Here is a 24,637-nt window from a genome sequence, read left to right on the forward strand (position 1 = left end):
TAATGATGATAATAATAATAGTAACAATAATGATAATAATGATAACAATAATAATAATGATAATAGTAATAATAATAATAATAATAATAATAATAATAATAATAATAATAATAATAATAATAATAATAATAATAATGATAATAATAATAAGTTTGTTGAGTATTCCTGGTAAATTATATGGGAGGGTATTGATTGAGAGGGTGAAGGCATGTACAGAGCATCAGATTGGGGAAGAGCAGTGCGGTTTCAGAAGTGGTAGAGGATGTGTGGATCAGGTGTTTGCTTTGAAGAATGTATGTGAGAAATACTTAGAAAAGCAAATGGATTTGTATGTAGCATTTATGGATCTGGAGAAGGCATATGATAGAGTTGATAGAGATGCTCTGTGGAAGGTATTAAGAATATATGGTGTGGGAGGCAAGTTGTTAGAAGCAGTGAAAAGTTTTTATCGAGGATGTAAGGCATGTGTACGTGTAGGAAGAGAGGAAAGTGATTGGTTCTCAGTGAATGTAGGTTTGCGGCAGGGGTGTGTGATGTCTCCATGGTTGTTTAATTTGTTTATGGATGGGGTTGTTAGGGAGGTAAATGCAAGAGTCCTGGAAAGAGGGGCAAGTATGAAGTCTGTTGGGGATGAGAGAGCTTGGGAAGTGAGTCAGTTGTTGTTCGCTGATGATACAGCGCTGGTGGCTGATTCATGTGAGAAACTGCAGAAGCTGGTGACTGAGTTTGGTAAAGTGTGTGGAAGAAGAAAGTTAAGAGTAAATGTGAATAAGAGCAAGGTTATTAGGTACAGTAGGGGTGAGGGTCAAGTCAATTGGGAGGTGAGTTTGAATGGAGAAAAACTGGAGGAAGTGAAGTGTTTTAGATATCTGGGAGTGGATCTGTCAGCGGATGGAACCATGGAAGCGGAAGTGGATCATAGGGTGGGGGAGGGGGCGAAAATTTTGGGAGCCTTGAAAAATGTGTGGAAGTCGAGAACATTATCTCGGAAAGCAAAAATGGGTATGTTTGAAGGAATAGTGGTACCAACAATGTTGTATGGTTGCGAGGCGTGGGCTATGGATAGAGATGTGCGCAGGAGGATGGATGTGCTGGAAATGAGATGTTTGAGGAAAATGTGTGGTGTGAGGTGGTTTGATCGAGTAAGTAACGTAAGGGTAAGAGAGATGTGTGGAAATAAAAAGAGCGTGGTTGAGAGAGCAGAAGAGGGTGTTTTGAAATGGTTTGGGCACATGGAGAGAATGAGTGAGGAAAGATTGACCAAGAGGATATATGTGTCGGAGGTGGAGGGAACGAGGAGAAGAGGGAGACCAAATTGGAGGTGGAAAGATGGAGTGAAAAAGATTTTGTGTGATCGGGGCCTGAACATGCAGGAGGGTGAAAGGAGGGCAAGGAATAGAGTGAATTGGAGCGATGTGGTATACAGGGGTTGACGTGCTGTCAGTGGATTGAATCAAGGCATGTGAAGCGTCTGGGGTAAACCATGGAAAGCTGTGTAGGTATGTATATTTGCGTGTGTGGACGTGTGTATGTACATGTGTATGGGGGGGGGGGGGTTGGGCCATTTCTTTCGTCTGTTTCCTTGCGCTACCTCGCAAACGCGGGAGACAGCGACAAAGTATAAAAAAAAAAAAAAAAAAAAAAAAAATAATAATAATAATGATAATGAAAATAACATTAATAATAATTTTTGGACGAATAATATTTTGTGTGTCTCTTTTCTGTTTGTGAGAAAATTAGCCTTTGACATCACCAGTAATGGTTAGGTCAGAAGTGACCTTCCACTGAAGATGAGAACATAGCAGTTTGCATGAACCTAGTCAGCCACATAATCAAAACTTCACTATAAATTGTCATTCATCCTGTCCAAAGAGATTAAGTAAATTCATAATCTAGAGAAAACATCAACCAATATCAGGTCTTGTTTGGTCCTTCCGGGTGCACACACACACAAGGCCTTTCTAGGTCTTCGCATATCCATCGAGCTCCCTCCACCACAACCAACCACACACACACACACACACACACACACACACACACACACACACACGCCAGGACTGACCGCCTCCCAGGTCACTATGATGGATGGTCTGCGTCTCTCTGACTTCTCGAGTGAATTAGCCGGGGAATCTGGAGTAGGAATTGGTGGGGCATTGGATACTAATTGGCCAAGGAACATTGAGCGGGTAAGACTGCCTCTCCCTGGCCTCAAAGACGGGGGAGAGCTAAAGGTTCCTCCCTATTTATACTTGTGCAAAATGTCCTTCTTAGAAAATAGTATTCATTATATATCTACAACTACAAGAAAAGAAAGAAGATACGAAGGACGGAAAAAAAAGAATGAATTAGCAAATTGAGTGAAGACATAGACACGGAGAAACAGATAAATCAAAAGGATGCAAAAATAAATTTCGATAAAGAATGAAGAATGAATCGGAAAGGTGCATGTATCCGTGGCGTTCATAAGCATGAATTTTTCAAAACAATTTTTTGCTTGAAAATAAATACAAGAAAATAAGCAGGAATGTAACAAAAGACCTCTTCAATGGCTGTGAAATTTTTCATTCTGTTCCCAATACCACTGAGGAGATTATTTTGATTACTTTAATGTGATTATTAATGCCCCAGTGAAAACGATAATGGAGCGGCAATAAAAACTTTTTTAATTAGCCAGTAAATTATATCTTTCCCCCCACATGAACTGTGCCTCGTTGGAATAAACATATACGAAAAGTGATATAAGTATTGTGTTATCATCAATTCTTTATTTTTTCTCTCTCTTCTCTTGATGTGAGATTAAGTAGATTTATTTTTTGTGTTAAATACAGTGTGTCTGTTGCTTATCGGTGCAAGAAATGAGATTCATCTGTCTCATTTTTTTGTTTGTGGGAAGCTGGACTGCTACCTTCTGATTTGAAGGTTTCACTACAGGACTTTCTACCTTATAAGTTAAGCCAAATGTCGATATACGAGAAAAGATGATAAAAAGCATCCATCACATAATTGTTTTTAAGATAAAACTACAAATTTACACCAAGATAATACGAGAACCATGCATTTAAGATCACTTCCATACATAATATTAAAAGCAATCAAAGAATAAAATGAGTAGGTAAATAAGAGAAAGATATTCTACCCAGATCATAAAAGTGATTTAGCGGAACATTGCATTTGGCTAAAGAAGGAGAGGACAATTCTCCGCCCATCGACTGGCTTGTTGTCCCCAGTTCTTCATAAAGTAAATCTCGCCCATGTGCTCCCGGATCTTCTATCCTAAAACCTATGGACAACGTTCAACCATCTCTGAATACAGACATGGCCTAACGTAAATACTATACAGCATAACCTTCTATTCTACTATGTTCTCATCTCATTAACTTTGTATGCATTTCTCTAACCGGTCAAGATAAACAACTAGAAGGGGAAATATAAGAATATAAGGAAAATAAAAACAGATATGAGCCTCTCTCTCTCTCTCTCTCTCTCTCTCTCTCTCTCTCTCTCTCTCTCTCTCTCTCTCTCTCTCTCTCTCTCTCTCTCTCTCTCTCTCTCTCTCTCTCTCTCTCTCTCTCTCTCTCTCTCTCTCTCTCTCTTTACCCGCAAAACTTCTGTTGCTTCATGGATGTTGTGGGCAGTTTGTGGTGCCCATTAGCATTACACAGATTGAATCTGGCGATTAAACAAAGTTTCGAAAATGATATGAGCAAAGAAGATCTCAGCGTCTTAATAAATCTCTGGTTTCCAGTTCATTACCTACTGCCCCCCCATAAACAGAACTGATCTATTAGAACACCAGTTCAGAGCATGAATACATCTGGGACTAGAGTGACTTAATTCATCATGTGCCACCTTGCCAATGAGCTTTTGTCCCATTAGCCCTGTAAACGGACCACATCCAACCCACATAAAAATAAACGCATGTAAACTGATGTTGAAGTATGAGGCAAGCACGGTCATCAATTTTCAGCTTCTAGTTTTACTTTTGAAGCGTGCATTTGTCTAAATATACATGGGCAAAGCTTTTCGGTAACAGCATAGTGAAGGGCATATGGCTAAGGGTAGGTAGATGTAAGCAAAGATCACACTGTGAGTACAATATTGTATACATTCTTTTTTTTTTGTTACCTTCAAAGAAAAAATCATTTTTTGGCTCCTCCATCTGTTCAAAACATGAAATCATACAATATACAAAGATTAATCTGTGTACCATCGTGGGGAAAAAATCCTACTTTGGTTCTTTCTGCTGAAGATGTCATAATAAACACAGCACAAAGACTATTCTTCTGAGACTCCTGGGATTATTAATCCTCGCTTGGCTCCTCCTTGTGATCTGAACATGACAGCACCCAAAAATACAAAATTTGCACTAAACACCTTCATAAATCAGAGAGGTAATCTTCATCCCGCATGTCTCCTCTTCCTTACTTCTTCTCTTCTCCTCCTCCTCCTCCTCCTCCGTCTCCTCTATCAGTAGTGGCCATTGAGTGGTTTCAGGAACACAAGGAGGAGGATGAGACGAAGAAGAAGAAGAAGAAGAAGAAGAAGAAGAAGAAGAAGAAGAAGAAGAAGAAGACGAAGAAGAAGAAGGAGGATGAGGATGAGGATAAGGATGAGGGTGACCATGACCAAGACGTCCCGGTATATGACTTATGACTAATCAATGGCAGGTAATTTTGGGGGGACTCTGAGGAGACGGAGTCCAGAGTGGTACAGCTCGCTGCTCCCTGATTTACGACTTGGCCTGTGTCGACCACAATCCTCTGCCTTGTTGTGGAGCCATTACCTAAATGGGGCTGTTTAAAAAAGGAAAAAAAGTTGGCAGCTTTTTGTTTCCTTTGTAATCAAGGTGGTGACCAATACCTCATTCCTTCTTCAGTTGTAATAGGTGTGTTTTGCTCGGAAACTATGAGAAAAAGACTCCGTGTTTTGGTTCCGTGGGTAGTCAATTGTCTCAAACACTCATTTTGCAGTCCATTAGGCCTTTTTTTTTCTTTTTTAGAGTCACGGTGATATAAATCATCAACATGTCATACTCAGAAAAAAGAAAGTATGGTTCAATATGACGCTGTGATGAAATATGAATCAACAAAACCACGCCACTTATGGAACTGTGAACGGTAGCTGAACTTGGCATGACAACCCATTTCAATAACACAAACGCTAATCATTGCGTAATTTCTTGCCTCGTCTTACGAGCCATCGCCCACAAGATGGGTGTAGAGTGCGCAATCAACTCGCCGCTCTCGCGACAAAAATAACATCGGATGTATTTGACACAACGATTCATTCTGATGAATTATGAAGACCAGTCGCTCGAAAGGTAAAACAAATTATCTTTAAGTTCATTGTGAGTTGATAACATTATGTATGACGTCAAACCTTAACGTCTCACATCTACGCATCATAAGCAATAACGAATGACGCATGAACGAACTTTGACCCCAGAGCGCAATATCACCATAAATTATATAAACGTAGTAATTGAATGAAGCAAATAATTGATTAACCTACGACACTGTAAATTATAACTGACTAAAAACTTGAATAATGTCTTTATCAGAATTACTATATGACCTCTTCCTTGATTGAAGCAATTATTCAGAAGTTAAAGTATCTTTTTTTTTTTTTTTAGATATCTCTTTCACCAGCTTTTTATCTGAATCTATACATCGAATACTAGGAATACTTTTTTCATTTACAGAACCTCTTCTTTCACAGTCGGTGATTTCATGGCGTAAAATGTTCAGCGTCAAATGAGTACTTATACTATTTCAACTTATGAAGTGCTGTATGTAAAAGAGATTCATTTTGTATGCTAAAGTATCTACAGATGATGATCTTCACCAGTACTAGCAGTAAATCATAATTGATTATAATACAATGCCAATACCATATATGCATTTTTATTAATTGCAATACAAGAGCCTGATTAATCTCTACTAATCATTCCTCAGGCCGACCACGCCTGATGGAGAAATCATCTTATCAAAGAATTACTCAATTTCCAAACACAACATGATTATTATCAAATGTTGGAAGGACAGATTAGAAGTTGTTTGAGATGGAGAAAAAGTATTTTGGCGTAATTTTGACAAAGAGGTAAGACTTATTAACTGATTAGGAAGATATTTTCATAACAATCTATTATGCTTTTTGGAAAATGACACGACTCTTCTATGTACGTTTGAAGATGTTGTAGGTTTTCTCCTGATGCTTTAATAATCTTGAAAAAAATTTTGACAACTGGATTTTCTATTTTTGGAAAAGATTCTTTTGGAACCGTAGTGTTTCTGAAATACATTTGTAATTACATTGACTATATTGCCATCATGCATAGTTTATCGTCAATAAAAACGTGAAAATAAAGTATTGCCAGAGAGAGAGAGAGAGAGAGAGAGAGAGAGAGAGAGAGAGAGAGAGAGAGAGAGAGAGAGAGAGTGGAGTGTGAGAGTGAACGTCGAGAACACATACTCTGGAGGCCAGATAACCAATCTGGGATCCGAGACCATTTAAAAACCTTGGCCAGGTAGAGTTCCTTCCACCACCTGCGTGTTATGGATAATGATCACACTGCCTGGATAAAGCCTTCCCTCCCTTCCTGATGGCTGCCAGGGGTCTATGTGAGTAGGAATCGTCCTTAAATGAGGGATGTTGATGGAGTTTTAGGTTACCAGTACATCTTGCTTCTATATCTTAGATATCAGTTAATCTTACTTCTTTATCTCAGATGCCAATATCTCTTTCTTCTATATCTCAAAATTCCAGTACCTCTCTTTCGTCTGTATCTTAGATTCCAATGCCTCTCTCTTAATGCTGTATTTTAGATAGCAATACATTTTAGAGTCCCATATTTCTTTTACTTTTGTATTCTATATACCAGTGGCTCTCTTACTTTTTGTATTTTCTCTGAAATTATGGTTATGATCGCTATACGTAACTGCTAAGAAAATAAACACGCCCCTTGATGATTTCTAATAGATATTATGCATTTATCATATTGATTTTTTCTTTTGATTCAATTGGAAGTCAGCGATAAAAAGCATTTAGGGTTTGAAACAGGACATGCAAATCTGACTCATCAAAATTATCAGTTTTAATTACTTTAAAACAAACCAATACACACACTTATTTCAAGAAACCTCTTCCTTTTTAAATCTACTCATCAATAATGGAGTATGAAGAAAAAAAGATATGAATTTCGAATCTAAACTCCCCTTTCCAATCCTCTTCCTCAAGGCCTCTCGATCTCAGTGAGGTAATTGAAAAGCCCATTAGAGACGCAGGGTCCTCAGATGTCACTGCTGCCTATAACGATCTTATTAACATTCAGATGAAGGGGATCGGAATCTTTTTAATCTGTTCCTTTGATTATGTTAGTGAGGAGGTGGTAGTTTATGGATCTGTGACCCAAACGTATCCATCACTATAAACAGAAAGGAAGACATAAAAGATGTAGTTTTAAGTAAATGAATAATGTATATATATATATATATATATATATATATATATATATATATATATATATATATATATATATATATATATATATATATATATTTAAAGCTATAGATATAGATATCCATTACTGATATATCATAGTACATTTTTTATATCTGTTATCATATGATAAGGATTTATAAGATTTGATCGGATAAAGTAACAGTTCACTATGGAAGAATACGGATATTCTACATCTTTATATCAGTCGTGTTTTCTTCACTGGAGGATGATTCGAGAGGATTTTTCATTTTTCTTTATGATCCTGAAACGTTAGTTTTGAAATACTTCTTCGGAAAATGAGATCTGTCCTTACCTCATTTAGTCCACAGTTTCTCATTCACCACACACACACACACACACACACGCACGCACACACACACACACACACACACACACACACACACACACACACACACACACACACACACACACACACACACACACATTGCAAGAACACACATTGTTTTCCCTCTCCTTTTGCTCCTGTGGCCAAATTTCCTCATTCAGTTTCTCTTCTTCCCTCATCAAGTTTGAAGCCATCTCAGCTAAATTTCGCTCTGCCTCTCCCCCTATTCAACTCTCCTCCTCCCCCAAATCCTAACTACTTCTTCTCCCCGTCTCCCAACATCCCCCTCTCACGTCCCCTCTCCATTTCCCCCCCCCCCCACTTCCCCCTTTTCCTCCCTTTCCTAGCCCCTCTTCCTGACCCCTTGGTGGCCCCGACTGTGTTTGGTTGTGCGTCAGCCTAGGCCTAAGTCGCGATAAATCACCAGGCCCCCACCAATGCCACCCCTTGGCCTTCCCCCTCTTCAGCCACCCTGGCATTTAATCAATGCATCCATGACAAGGCGACAGAGCTCCGGCCCGCCTGCAGTTTTTATTAGCTCAGCTGTGTGTGCTGGAGGGCGAAGGAGGAGAAGAAGAAGAGGAGGAGGAAGAGGAGCCGAGGTAGAAAAGGAGAGTCACCATCGAAAACATTTTCTCGTCTGTAAAAACCGTTCCACGTAAAATAATAGTTCCACTTGATCCAAAATGATATATAGGATCTTTGAATTTCATTTCGTCGTTCATTTCAGTTAACGCATAAAATAAAGCGATCAACCAACCGAAATCTAGCCTATCATGTGGTCTGATTCCATTTTCTTAATAATTTGTTGAGGGAAAAAGCTAACGTTATTATCGTCTTTTCTATCTTCATAGCACGATTTGAAGAAGTAGTATGTCGGAATACTAAGAAAAAAAGAATGGTGCTATAGAGTCGATTGTGTTGAGTGGTTTGAATCAGCAGCACATTTGTATGGTAATCAGCTGTATCTGTTTATAGTCACCAATCTAACATTTACATGGTGATTAGTGGCAAAACTGAATGATAAACATTTGTATATCGATATAAATTCGATCTATACTCTCACAATACACATTTTTTCACCTCTTTTTGTTTTTTATACAGACTTTGATGCGTTAGTAATTAGATATATATTTCTTTGTGGAGTTTAAGTTTTATGAGAAGTCGTATTAAATATGATGATTTGTTTTTGAGCTAGACTATAACGTCACAAATCTTTTTTTTTTCGAAAAATATAACCATATATAAACAAAGGAATCCCCTGTGTATCATACATACCATTAGAAAAATCTACCTTTAGATAAAAGAAAAGACGCAGAACTTATGTTTAAGGGGAAGTTATCAAAATGACATATTAACGTTTGCAAAACCAATTATCTTCAAAGGGGGAAAAGGAAGCCTTAAGACAGAATGAATACCTAGTTCCAAATCAAGACGTGTAACCTTTACATACATGTATCCTTTTTTAATCTTACCACAGGTAACATAAGAGTACGATCTACGTATGGAAACAATTCATCATCAGAGGGGAAATACTATCCAGCCATCTTGGAATGACGTAATTATGTTATTCTATCGCTGGGCGAGGCAGACGGGAAAGTAGCGGTGAGAGAAGCAGTAGGCTGTGCAATCTTACCAACAACACTGATATACGACCCCGATTTATTGTCATAATAACCTCTCCCTTACGAGTTGCCAAGCGTTCATATAGACTTCCTTTTTTTTTTCCTTACTATTGTATGAGTTTACTTGAGAGAGAGTGAGTAACATCTGCATCTTCGTTCATCGACCTTTTGCGATATCTTAGAAGAAGAAGAGGTTGACTCACTGATAAGAGAGAGGACCTGGGAAGTAATATAAGAGGCTGTGAATACGTAATGAGTGGAAATGCAAAGAGGAGTGGAGAGCAACCATGCGTTGGGTACACTCCCTGTGTTGATTGAGAAATATATGAGCATGAAAACAGTTCGTAGGCAAAACCTGACTCGAAGTGTTCTAGCGTGTATCAAATGATGGTTTCTGTTGTATTTGAGTCAAATGTGGGATTCTACTACAACCAGGGAGACATCATGGTTGCTTCTTCTTGAAGGACAAGGATGAAGGAAAATAGAGGTTTTTGGACGATAGAAAGAAATCGTATATGACCTAAATTTTCTGCAACAAGGATGAAAGTAAAGAAAAAAAAAAGTGTTTAGACGACAGAGGGAAATCGTATATGACGTAAATTTTCTGCAATTATTTATTTGTTGCCAGATTGCAGATAGCATAGAAATCCGAGAGTAATCAAAGTAGGTGATGATGAGTCATTATAGGACAGACTTTCTTAGCCTTACTGATATTGTAAACATTTCTGCTTTATGAAAACGTACATGCAAATATTGGAAAATTATACACGTATGATAGATGTATGATTGACCTCTTGTTCAATGTAAGAATCACTGTGATTTACAGATAATTTGACGTCAAATGTATGATGTATGATACAGTACCAATACATCATGCGAATGCTTAATATTTTAGTTTTGTATACTTAATCACTATCATCATATGCATATATCTTCCCTTTCACATTCAGCATTTCACCACAGTTAATGATAAATCATGCTCTATATACATCCCTAATTACCAGTTTATTAACAATAGAAAGATAATGCGGCAACAAGAGAAAAAAAAATTGTAGGCTCACGTTTTTTTCCGTTTTTTCAGCTATTTGCATTATCTTATTTAAATGAACAACAATACATCAGTTCATACAAGTACAACATAAAATATCTCAGAATGCTTCGAGCTTGTACAAAACAGGAGCTTTTTTTTTCTTATTAATCTGGATTTCCTGAGTGTATTTGCTAAGTACGTTCAAAGACTCTAACACGCTGGGCTTTGAGAACTTGTTTTGGCTATCGCAACAGTAGTAATGTATTGCTTTTAAGGTATTTTCTTTTCTCGAACTAGATATATGCATGACGCCATAGCACGTGTTAACTGTATTGACATATTACAAATATTGTCTAAAAAGAAGAAAATCGACCCTCAGAAAATTTACTGGATTCATGACGTTTCCGTATTTCTGGTAATTGGATATTTTTGATATACTATATCCCCTTCGGGCGGCGACGTAAACAAAAGCTTTGACCACATAAGCAAATGAATATTTTTTTTTCTTCATTCCGTCAACAGTATGGATCAAATCACGTAGGAATCATAATTTTCCCAGCCTTCATCAGCTTGGACCACAACTTGTTGAGGGCTAATTCAGCTTCCACTCGTCAACATGGATGAAAGGAAGACGAGGTCAATATATTTTTTCCTGCCTTCACCAACATAGACCATAGGTTACTTGTGGTCAAATTTTCCTCCCCTTCACCACTGTGGATGAAATGTAGTTCAGGCCAATGATGATCATTTCTGCTTCACCTGCGAGGATCAAAATGAGATTCCTTCCCTTCCTGCCTTCACCTCCAGCTTGGATCATACTCCGTGAGGGATCCATTCTTTCCTGCTTTCACAAGCATTAATCATGTGAACTTGAAGCCAAACTTCACGCCATCTTCACCAGCGTAGATCATACCAGAAGGGGATCATTTCTTTCCTGCCTTCACTATAGTGGATCAAAGCCAGTTGGAGGCCAATTTCTTTTTTCGCCCTTTTTTTCCCCAGCGTGTGGATCATAGCCAGGTGGGGGTCAATTAGCGTATAAGTGATAGCCGCTGCCTGCTCACCACTGGTCGGCCTGCATTACCCGTGACGTTGACAAACAACTGTCCCTGTATTAATTATGGCTCACTTTATTGCCAGCGCTCTTAATCCCAGCCCCGGGCAGTTGGCATTACTGTCTCTCTTTCTCTCTCTCTCTCTATTCTTTTTAGATATGGTTTTGTGTCGCTTCGTTTTGTGTCTCCATTCTCTCTCTCTCTCTCTCTCTCTCTCTCTCTCTCTCTCTCTCTCTCTCTGATATTGCATGCTTTTTTTAAACGTCTATTTGCACCTTCACTTGAAATCGTTCTTTGTCTATTACTATCACCTCTTACGTTTGTTTCGGGATCTGGTTTTCATTTATTTCTTCTTTTTTTATCATATGTCAGTGTTTGAATTTTACAATGAAGAATCCTATCAATCATCCTACAGAGGTCTGTGTGTTGATTACTGGCAGTGCTAATGATGTGCTAGCATTAGCGGCTACCATGGGTTTTAGTGAGCACAGGGAGTTCCAAAACAAATTTGCTATATTAACTTTAGCAAAGGTGTAGACCCAGCCCTCACCCCTTTTGCCACTCAGTGCCAAAATGTTAGCACAGTATCACCGAGTCAAAGAATTGCCAGATATATACTTAGAAAATTCTACCGTTCCCTTCTCTAAATGACAGAATTATATGTCACCCTTTACGCTTCTCTTTTCCATGGTGGGCAAGTTCTAGGCCTTCTTCCTTTCACTGTAAAACAGTCTTTATCTTCTGTTTCCAATCAGGTACCATTGTTGCTACTCTTTCTTGGGCCTTCTCTATCACTTCATTATACTTCCTCTCTAAAAGTCTGGTGACCAAAGTTTAAAAGTACATTCTCATTTTCGTTCAAAAAAAAGGCTGTGAATGATTTGCTGAGCATCATTTTTTTTTTTTTTTACCCTTATGTTCAGATGCGAATTCTTCTATTTACCAGCAGATACAATGTCTCATTTACAGTCGTCCTAAGGTGGGGATTTCACAACAGATTAAGCACATGGTCGACATCCAAGTTCCCCCTCCTACACACAGAATCACCTCAGTCGTGCGTTATATATGTGTGTGTTTATATGTGTGTATGTATATACACGTACGTTCAGCCATGTGCTTTTCCCAGGCAATTCAAAATGAAACAACACTGTCTAACATATGTACTCCTATGTAAAAAAGAGACAGCTAATGGGTTCATGGAGGTCTCCACTTACAAATGAAAATAACAGGAGTTCACAGTTGTTCTCCAGTTACCCAGAAAAAAAAGTCAGATTTCCATGTCCGTCTTTTATCTCTTGTAGACACTGTTATCCTTTACATGTTCCTCTCTCATTACGAACAATTATCATTTGGTTTGCACGTGTGCATGTCCATCTCTCGCCCGTCTGTAAGCAGTTCATCCATAACAAAGTTCTACTAACTCAGATACCTAAAAACGTATGCTAACTATGTCTGGTGTATATAATTCCTCTATCATATGAACCTTGTTATACAATCCAATCATTGTTGATCCTCGTTTATAAAACAGTTAACCACGAGTAATACGTAACTTATTACGTGATTCATTTATTGTTGCATAGTACTCGTAAATATTTCATTTATAGTATAACTTGTGATGCGATTCAGTTATCAAGGTTACGTTCCCAGACCTTTCGTGCTTTCTTTATCCTAGTTGCACTAACGTCAATAGGATGGGTAGGGAATGTACAAGGTAAACTCGATGCCTTGTATAGCAAATATCAACCATCCTTAAGAAGCCAAGGTTTAAGTACGTGTGTTCCAATGGTTTACATGTGAGGTTTTCTGGATTACATGTGAATATCCTTGGTTTACATGTCTGTCTTCCTTGGTGTATGTGTAAGTCGTCTTGGTTTACATGTGCGTCTCTGGTTTACATGTGAGTCATCCTGGTTCAAATGTACGTCTTCCTGGTTTACATGTGAGTCCCCTGGAACTACATGTACGTCCCCTTGGTTTACATGTACGTCTCCCATTACAGAGCGAGGTTTACACGAGAGTCAGCCGCCGCCGTACGTTTTCATTGTCACTGGAGGGTCAATTATTTTCGAATTCCCGTTGTAATTGGAATCACATTTTGGCCAAAAGAACAAATATCAGTGAACGGAAAACCACTTAGCAGGGGAGCGAGATAGATGGAGATGGAGTAGGTAGAGGGAGCACATGGGGAAGGAAGAAGGAAGAGGATAGAAGGAAGGAGAGTAGGAGATGAGAAGGGTGATGAGGGAAGAGGAACTGGAAGAGAAGGAGGAGGAGGAAGCTGTGGAGGGATGAGGAGGAGGAGAAAGACAGGAGAAGGAAAGAGGGGATGAGAAGCAAATAAAAGAAAGGGAAGGGGAAGAAGAAAAGGAAGAAGGGGAGGCGGAGGAGAGGAAGAAAAAAGGAGGAGATAGTTGAAATGTGGAAAAGGAGAGAATAGTAAGAGCAAACAAAGGAAGGAAGGGAAAAGCGAAGTAGAGGTAGATGGTAAAAAGAGGGAGGACAGAAGCAACAAGCTAAAAGAAAGAAATTGGAATGTCGAAAAGGAGAATAGATATCGAGAATTGGAAGAATTGAAGAAAAATGAAAGAAAGTGATGAAGATATTCAAGAACTGGGAAAACGAACATGATTGTGAAGGTGAAATATAAAACAGAGGAGAAAGGCAAACCAAAGAAATAGCGAAAGGAAATGGAAAGAAGAAGAAAAGGAAGAAGAAGAAGATGAAGAAGAAGATGAAGAAGAAGATGAAGAAGAAGATGAAGAAGAAGATGAAGAAGAAGATGAAGAAGAAGATGAAGAAGAAGATGAAGAAGAAGATGAAGAAGAAGATGAAGAAGAAGATGAAGAAGAAGATGAAGAAGAAGATGAAGAAGAAGATGAAGAAGAAGATGAAGAAGAAGATGAAGAAGAAGATGAAGAAGAAGATGAAGAAGAAGATGAAGAAGAAGATGAAGAAGAAGATGAAGAAGAAGATGAAGAAGAAGATGAAGAAGAAGATGAAGAAGAAGATGAAGAAGAAGATGAAGAAGAAGATGAAGAAGAAGATGAAGAAGAAGATGAAGAAGAAGATGAAGAAGAAGATGAAGAAGAAGATGAAGAAGAAGATGAAGAAGAAGATGAAGAAGAAGATGAAGAAGAAGATGAAGAAGAAGATGAAGAAGAAGATGAAGAAGAAGATGAAGAAGAAGATGAAGAAGAAGATGAAGAAGAAGATGAAGAAGAAGATGAAGAAGAAGATGAAGAAGAAGATGAAGAAGAAGATGAAGAAGAAGATGAAGAAGAAGATGAAGAAGAAGATGAAGAAGAAGATGAAGAAGAAGATGAAGAAGAAGATGAAGAAGAAGATGAAGAAGAAGATGAAGAAGAAGATGAAGAAGAAGATGAAGAAGAAGATGAAGAAGAAGATGAAGAAGAAGATGAAGAAGAAGATGAAGAAGAAGATGAAGAAGAAGATGAAGAAGAAGATGAAGAAGAAGATGAAGAAGAAGATGAAGAAGAAGATGAAGAAGAAGATGAAGAAGAAGATGAAGAAGAAGATGAAGAAGAAGATGAAGAAGAAGATGAAGAAGAAGATGAAGAAGAAGATGAAGAAGAAGATGAAGAAGAAGATGAAGAAGAAGATGAAGAAGAAGATGAAGAAGAAGATGAAGAAGAAGATGAAGAAGAAGATGAAGAAGAAGATGAAGAAGAAGATGAAGAAGAAGATGAAGAAGAAGATGAAGAAGAAGATGAAGAAGAAGATGAAGAAGAAGATGAAGAAGAAGATGAAGAAGAAGATGAAGAAGAAGATGAAGAAGAAGATGAAGAAGAAGATGAAGAAGAAGATGAAGAAGAAGATGAAGAAGAAGATGAAGAAGAAGAAAAGGAAGAAGAAGAGGAAGAGAGAAGAGTTTGATAGAATGATAAAGCACAAGTAATAAGTGAAAATAGAAGGAAAGTGGTACATGTACACAGATGGATGAGACGAAAGGAAGAAAATACGAAGGACAGTTAGTATAAATGATGAACTGTGTTGCGGGGGAAATTGAAAAAGTTTGTTGTTGTAGAATATGAGACAAATGGGAGAGAGAGAGGGAGAGAGAGAGAGAGAGAGAGAGAGAGAGAGAGAGAGAGAGAGAGAGAGAGAGAGAGAGAGAGAGAGAGAAATGCTGCACCGAACTGACTGTGGATAGAGCGTATAAGATTGCAAGGACCCGCAGTGACTTTTCTCATGTCCTCTGTCACACCCCTTCTCTTTTTTCCCCTTTTTCATGAACCATTGTGACCCATTCCCATCCAACCTCAACTCCATTCCATCCCCTTTATCATCCACTCCTCTTGCGTTCCTGCAACTGTGTTTACATCATCGAGAAAGAGAAACACAAAAACCACAGTGGAGGTCAGAAAAACAATGCAGTATTGAAGAGCCAGCCCATAACAAAGGAACAGACCCGAATAAAGGTCAGGCCCCGTTGGACTCGAAGTGCACTTCGCGAAGGTTTAAAAAAAAGAAATAGTTACTCAAATGACAAAAGAACAATAGATCGCCCGATTTACATAAGGAGTTCCTCAATCAATCCCCATGGGAAAGATCTCTTACACCAGTTGTTATATACTTAGGGAAAACCTTTTCGATAACCTTGAAGACTTGATTCAAAAACCTCCCAGCGATGATTGGAAGGGGGTATGAGGACTGGGTTATTGGGAGAGAATGGGAAGAGAGACGGAGGAATTATTCTATTGGTTAGGTAGGATTAGAATACTTCATGTTTCGTGTGGGGATGGCAATGCAATCCAGACAAAGCAGTTGGATCTGGCTGGGTAGTCTTATTCAAATGATATTCTAGGCTCCTCAATCCACTGCATAAAAAAAGAATAAAAAAAAAAAGCCGAGGCTTATTTGCGGGAGAACAGAAAATAAAGAATAAAGAAATGAAAAGATCACTACACCTTATTGGACAAATTCCCTCTTCGAAAACAGATGCATATAAATATACTATGCCGTAATTATTTACAAATTAAAGAGAAAAATCATCTAATCCTCCATTATATTTTTTCATAATGCGCTGTCCATACCAAACGCACTGTAAACATCTGTACTCAACAGGTAAATTGTGCTATGCCAATTACAGAGCCCCTCACCGAAAAATTTGGCAACGGTGTCGGGAGGCCACGCCCCGCGCTATCCGGCCGCGGCCGCCGATTGGCCCAGAAGTTCATTAATCATTCGCCTGACGTGGCAGTCAACGGGAGGCTTGTGCCAAAAATTCCCGCCTCACATCATCAGCGCTGTTGCCGCGCGCAGAGTCCAGGACAATTGCAGGTAATTTTTAGGATCGCCTTCCGATGCACGCACGGAAAATTCCTTCGTCTCCCGACTGTGCTCCGTCATGGCGTCGACAGTATGAAAATACACTTTTGAAATTAGAATTCCTCTTCTTTGCTACGTCTCCTAAGTATAAAAATCCTAAAGGAACGAAGGTTATTTCTTTATTTTTTTTTTGCAATAAGATGGGAGGTTGATGATTTCGTAGTTCATTTGATTCTGTACCCACGCAGCAAAGAAGATATGTGTAATCTCATCATCTGGGTAAATATGTAAGGTGCATGGTGGCACATATTTACTATACACTTAATTCTTCGGAAAGTCTTAAGCAAATTGATGCCCTTCTAAAGAAAATGCAGTGCGTCAGTGATTAATGGGGACACGATGCATTGCACCAACGGGGAATATATATATATATATATATATATATATATATATATATATATATATATATATATATATGTATGCGGAACTATAGACTACATTCACGTACACGTAGAGAGGGAGTGAGAGAGATATAGATGAAAACGAGATAGAAAATGTCAAGGGTGCGAGACTCAACTAAATCACCGCAAAGAGAGAGAGAGAGAGAGAGAGAGAGAGAGAGAGAGAGAGAGAGAGAGAGAGAGAGAGAGAGAGAGATAGCCAAACAATGCCATAACACTGAAACAAAAACCGACCAGGATATATCACAGCCCACCCGTCAATACCCCCACTAACACCCCCTTCCACCCTCACAACTCTCTCTCTCTCTCTCTCTCTCTCTCTCTCTCTCTCTCTCTCTCTCTCTCTCTCGGAAACTACTGTAGAGTAAGACATTTTTTCCCCCAACTCCCTCATTTTCCTCTCCTTTTTTTCTTCCCCCTCTCTCTTTTTTCCCCTTTCTCCTCCCTCTCTAAAATGTTTCTTTCTCTTTTTTGTTTTAAGAGCAATAAATAAGTTGGTTCGAGGAGTAGAGAGAGAGAGAGAGAGAGAGAGAGAGAGAGAGAGAGAGAGAGAGAGAGACGAGTTGAGAAATCGTCTGTTTTCCTCGAGAAGGAAGTTTTATTTCCAGAGACGCGGGTTAAAAATGGCTCGTCTGAAAACCGGAGCTATGCCTTAGCTGCCTTAGGTTTTTAAGGACGGAACGACCCAAGCCTCGGGTATTTCCAATAGGTGTTTGTCTGTGTTTGGCAGATTTACACATTCTGTTTTCTTTTCGGTTTATTCTTCCTTATCGTCTGTCTTTTAGGGTCATTGTGATGTCTTGACTACAGTGTGTGACGATAAGTTATAATATATATATATATATATATATATATATATATATATATATATATATATATATATATATATATATATATATATATATATATACATAGAGAGAGAGAGAGTTACATAAATAGTAATAGTACTAATGATAACAATGAATAGATATGACACTACATGAGAGATCATATGGAATTAACTGAAGCCAAATTGTTAATATCAAAAAAGAAAAGAAATGTAAATATTAAACATTTGGGTAATATAAAAGTTGATTCTAATTATCTTGCAAAAATGCAATAGGGGAAGAACAAAGTAGTGGCGTTTGAACCATCACTTAGTGTATGCTTTGTGTTCTCTATGAACCAGGAGGCAGAAAAGTGCCTAAAGGAACAAATGAATTTTACAGAAACTATGTTTAGAACGAATTTGCAATTATCAAGAATATAAAATGAATGAAAACAGGATGCTCAAAATACGGAACCCCTTCCAGGAAAAGTATGAATTGGCTTGCATTGACGTATTACAATAGTTATTCTTCAATACTAGTCGAGGAGATATGTAATCACCAAATCGTTTATAGAACTGTGGGACGAGAAGGAGAGTTTCTTATCTGTAGCATCTTGGTCAGTAATCTGATGGACATTATGAATCTCTGAATTACATCCACATTAGCTCAAGGTTTGTGCTTGGAGTTCATAAAAGTCGAATGACCCTGAACTGCCAGTTGCTTCAGAGATCATGGAATCATTTGATTATATTCTTTGACATGCTTATATATATATGTATATATATATATATATATATATATATATATATATATATATATATATATATATATATATATATATATATATATATATATATATATATATATATATATATATATATATATATATATTCATTCTTATTTTACCCATATCTTCTCTTCTTTATTGGTTTTGTACCTTAATTCTTAAACCCCAGGATACATCGGCAAACGGGGTCAAAGAAAGCCTCTTTTCTTGACCTCCAGCTGTCATATCTGACCTCGTAGTTGTTTTGCCAAAACAAGAGAACCGGTTGCGTGTTGGGGGTGTGAGGTGCTGATACCTACTCTAAAGACACGACTGAAGAATGTAATCAGTATCTACCAAGAGGATGATATGGCTCGATCTACTGACGTCTTTCTTCTGCGTCGTATGCACGTCGCGGTGGAAGATAGCTTTTGGTTGCAGGGAGGAAAAGAGAGGGAGAAGGGAGTGGGTAATAAAAAGAGAGGAGGAAAAAAGAAAGGAAAATGTAAAGTGAAAGGGACAGTTAGTAGGAGTGTCAGAAAGTTGATTGCGAAAGTGTCGAGCAGCAGACGAAAGAAATCTCTCCTTTTCTTTTTCTTTTTATTTTATCGAAGACAGCGATGGGTGAGTAAAGGGATGAGGAGGATAAGAAAGAAAAAAAATCTGTCTATTAGAGAGCATAAGAAGAGGCTGAGGGGAGAGAGAGAGAGAAAAAATTTAATGAAGAAGGAGGAAAAGGAGAGAAGTCGTGTGTGTGTGTGTGTGTGTTTGTGTGTGTGTGTGTGTGTGAGCAGGGAAGTGGTAGAAGTCTTCATGTGATGGAGTGTGTGGTGTTGGTTTTTATTATAACAGAGTCGTAAAATGGTTTTATTGCTTTCTCTCTCTTTTTTCTGTATAAGGTTATGGAAACGGTGGTTTTACAGCGGGACTATTTAAATTCTATCCTTCATTTGAGTTAAGACCTTGAACTTTCACTGGAGCAGAAACTTTAGGTAGTATGATTCAAAGCTAAAATAAACAGAGGAAATACATACATACAGAGTTTAAGAGTCTAAGTACAAGATATTTAACTTGGTAACAGCTCCAATGCTACACTGGAGAGCGAAAACAAATCAACCAGTTCTGTAAAGTCACTGATTCAAACTTTAAATGAGCTTAAATTCAAGATCAGCTTTACCTAAATATGTGAATATCTAAAACTATTTACCTCATCTTCATCTCCCTCTGTATTTGCAGACCTAAACTCAAACGGTCCAGTTGATTTTTCCAAAATTCTTTGGGGAACTTTTGCAGTCGAAAGGACAGTGAATAAAGGTGAATGTATATGCACCTCAGAAATGTACTGTGTATTATAATCATTTCATCGTAGGCATTTTTTTCCCCATCGTCTTCAAAGAACAGAGGCAAGGTCCCCCTTTTCTTTTTCATATCAGATTTATAAAGTCTTAAAAGCTCAAGAATTATACAAGAGTTTTACCAATTATATTCGAAGTGCACAAAAATTATGTCTCAGAAACCGACAAACGAAAAGCAAAGAAATTACGATATTTTTCTTTTCCAGATAAAGGGCGATCATTTCACTTACTTTTGGCACAGCTCCCGCAGAGAACCGAGTGATAATTCTTATGATAATCTGAGAGATAATCTTCCGGATGACTTGAAATCTGATTCTTGAAATTGCAGTTTATATATATATATATTTTTAGATGCAGAGATCATGAAGGGGTTCCTCAGTGATCGAGTGACATGTTTACAAGGACTGGGAAACACGAGAGACACACACAATCCTCACAGAGTTCTGACAAAGACCACTTAAACTGTCCCTTGTGATACACTGACTTACATAAACAATGTCACATTATCTATTATAACCTAGATTTAGTAAGAGGAATGCTCGTAACTGTTTGATAAATTCAGGTAATCAGAATATGTGTATGATATTTTCTTAAATTTTTCTCGTTTATTAAGTCCTATCATTGTTCCCGCTATCTTTATCCCTGAGACAGGGTGATGACAACGATCATTTGATTACCAGTGTGTGTGTGAATGTCGGCGCATGATTTGCATACATCTGTTGCCTCCATCACGCACACAAACATACGCAACGTAAGTGTAAAACTCTCTCCCTGCAGCACACATATGGTTATATATATATATATATATATATATATATATATATATATATATATATATATATATATATATATATATATATATATATATATATATATATATATATATATATATATATATATATATATATATATATATATATATGAAAGTGAAATCGCAATTCAGTGGGAGGTTAGATGATTTTATTCATGTATTTTTTTCTATTCGTGTGGCACAACACGCTTCACGAAGACAATCCACCTCTTCAGGTCCAAAGAATTCATAAAATTTTTTGAAATCCCAACACCACCACCACACAAATTCCGTCTCTCCTCTTCCATTCTCGACTACACACACACTTTTGAGGTACATATATTACAGAATTTCTTTTCCCCTCGGCATTGATGAGACGTAAGACAAACGTAAATACACATGGGGTCTGGCATCATCACCCTTGTCCTTAACATGCCACGGACGCTGGCACCGTGACCGAGAATGCCACCCACCCCTCTCATATCTTGATCTGGATACGTGCTGTTCGATTGATCAGTTATCTGCTATGGGCATTGTCCTCTGCCACCAAGCAAGGGTGAAACAAGGACCTGTGCCGTGTCTATAGATCTTTGTTCTGTTCTGAAGGCATCATTGCGTATCCCTCACACACTTCTAGTGCCTAGAAATTTAGTAATCATGACGTAGGTGTATAGTTACGTCTTCACTTTTTTGAGAAAGTATGATAACCTGATGGGTGATAGTAAGGTAACATTTTGCATGATGTTTTGAATCGAATTCAGTATAAAGAACAGCTTTTGTCAGATATCCTGTTAAGATATATGTGGATCAAAACGAATAAGCTATATATTATTTCAAGAAAAAACCGACTCTAAAATCTAAGTTCTATTCATAGAAAAAGAAAGAAAAATCCTGTGGGTATTGGCCTGCAATTGGAAATCATAACGTGTTAACCAGAAGAGGAAACGCTGATAATTCAACCACACATTCTTGCATAATCCTAGTTCTCTAAATGCCACTTAAGTTGTTGAATACATGAATACAATTCACTGTAAGTATACATCTACACAAATTCTATGTGTATACCTGAACTATGTCGCGAAAAATCCCGCCAGTAGCTCCAACAATTACATTGCCTTTTCCTTGTATATCAAAAAAAAAAAAAAGAAAGTGAACGCAAAGAATGAAACTGTATGGGTAAAAACGACCATATATACATATTCCAAATCAAAACAGAAATCTTCTTCACTGCGCTACTTTCAGACAGTACGTGCCTGGGGCACAGGTGCTTTACGTCAGGGTATTCATGTTGGTAGCTTCTTCTACCTTCCTCCTCCATGGGTAGGAGCATCCTGCAACATGGCGATGTCACAGTCTCACATCCTGCTTAACGCCCATACGCATATTCTATTTCCCAGTTGGAGGACCGCAGTCGAACCCTGTCATGTTGATGTTGGCGTATAGGGGCATATGTCTGTGTGTGTGTGTGTGTGTGTGTGTGTGTGTGTGTGTGTGTGTGTGTATGTGTGTGTGTGTGTGTGTGTTTGTGCATGGTGGGACGGGTGCAGGGAATTGTGGATGATGGTTTATGTTAGTGTCAAAGTTGTTCTTCTTCCCCCTTTTCTTCTTCTTCTTCTTCTTCTTCTTCTTGGGGACGACATCTGTGAAAAACAGAGCACTTCCAGTCGATGATTCTATATAGAGTTGTGGTATATTTAAGATCGTCTCATGACTATTAATAGTATTCATATTCTTATACAGCCTTGATTTCATCTTCCTAATCTCACGTTATGATAGCTCGTAGCCTATGTATTGATGAACATAGATATTGCTCTAATCTTTCTATCATCAAGTTGCTTTATGTAATGTTGAAAGTTCCGGACACAAGGGAAAGTATATACTCGAAAGTCTTGAGGATAGTTCTTCTGTTTTTGTTGAATCTGACGTCTCAACGCGAGCATGCAGAGGTACTTATCTCTCAAGTTGCCGGAGCCATGTTAATGTTAACTTGTTTCTCCCTCACTGAGACATGCACACTGCCAATATATCCGGGTCGTTAGCGACGGCCAGCCAGCAGATGTATGCGTGATTTACCGCATGTTTTTACCGCTATTAATAACTTAATTTGGTAAAGTGGTTCCCGGACTGCTCCAAATACACCACGGAAAAATAATCCGAGGTATGTTAGCGTTGCCACAAGTCATTTCGCTTTGAAAAATTTCAAAGGCTTCTTTGAGTTGATGCCTTCATTCATCTCATAACAAGAGATAATATTTCTCCCCTTACGATCTAATTGTAATATGAGGAATACATCGCAAGGGATGGATCATATTTTAATCTGCGATTACTTACTGTAAGCTCCTGTGTGATTAACACTAACAGGTTATCCTCTTCGGTATCTTTTCTTTAAGAATTCGTTTCGCTCATCGATTAACAACGATTAGTAATCTACGAATCGATAGATAGAAAAATGGTATTGAGTCTATCCACGGATGGAAATATTATCAGCGGTGGTATGGAGTCGATCTATTTGCGGGGAAAGGTGGGCGAAGCATTAGTATTCCTGTAGTGTCATTATAAATTATATAACACATACATATATGGCTAAGGAATCGTAACCACAAACCCCAATTATATTTAAGGCTTCCGTTTCATCAGCAACATCGTAATTACCTTCAGATACAGCCATTTACCCTGTTAACAGAGAAGCGACACTCAGTATCATGTAAATCAACAGCCCTGTTGGCAGAATTAAAAAAATATCAGGTGAAATATATAGTAACAACGGGAGAGCCACCACCATTTTGGATATTCCCGTTTTCTCTCATTGCGCTCTTCGGCTCCGGCCTGACTGGTTGGTTGGCTGGTCTTCCCTACACACGCACACACACACACACACACACACACACACCGCTCTTACACAGCTGCCACTACACCCACTCAGCTGTTGCTGTTGCTGTTGCTGCTCCTCCTCCGGCTGCTCCTCCTCCTCTTCCTCATCCTGCTGCACCGACTTGACGCCACACGAGGCTACGAGAGGGAATAAACACACTCGCGTACACAAGACCACAAGAACGGAGGGCGAGGGTTTGGGGGAAGAGAAGAGACGCGCACCTCAACATACGCCGGTCCTTCGGTTGTTACTGTGTACCGGCCTTCTTGAACGAGTCGTGGGTTAACGAACGGTCTCGAACTGCGCACTCGGCCCTCGTTCCCGGAGATGGAGAGCAATGCCAGTGATGAGGATGGTGTTGGTTGGCTGTGGGAGGTAGAGCTTACTATCTCTCTTTCTCTCTCTGTACTACACTCCCTTTAGTAATTTACTCTTGTTATACTACCTTGCCTATATAAATCCTCCTCTCCCTTCAATACCCTTCCGCTATTTAGCCTTGGTCTTGATGTGTTCTGACTATACTCTCTTGATATATATACCAGTGATATATACTTCTCTGGTATATACCTTTGCAATATTCGCCTTCATCGTTTCGTTATACACCAGTGCTATCTAATCCCCTTGGTATACACCCTTACCATAGTTCCCTTCGGCAATATCCTACTATACACCTATGCTATACTCCCCTTCGACACTTGTCTGCTACACGCTTTGTTATATGCCCCTTCATTATGCCTAT

General features: G+C 38.4%; 1 long non-coding RNA gene across 2 annotated transcripts in view; it reads right to left on the reverse strand.

Annotated features, from left to right (window-relative positions):
• The window catches only part of LOC139756480 (uncharacterized), a 52,599-nt gene that overhangs the window by 16,192 nt on the left and 11,770 nt on the right, over positions 1–24,637 (reverse strand). The window contains exon 1 of one of the 2 annotated variants that reach the window (XR_011714358.1): positions 23,946–24,128. The exons of the other annotated variant lie outside the window; for it this stretch is intronic. This is a non-coding gene — a long non-coding RNA (uncharacterized lncRNA). Of the gene's footprint in view, positions 1–23,945; positions 24,129–24,637 lie in introns of those variants that run through there. 2 annotated transcript variants of the gene reach the window in all.

This window comes from Panulirus ornatus, chromosome 22 (genome assembly GCF_036320965.1).
Source record: "Panulirus ornatus isolate Po-2019 chromosome 22, ASM3632096v1, whole genome shotgun sequence".
Lineage (NCBI taxonomy): Eukaryota > Metazoa > Arthropoda > Malacostraca > Decapoda > Palinuridae > Panulirus > Panulirus ornatus.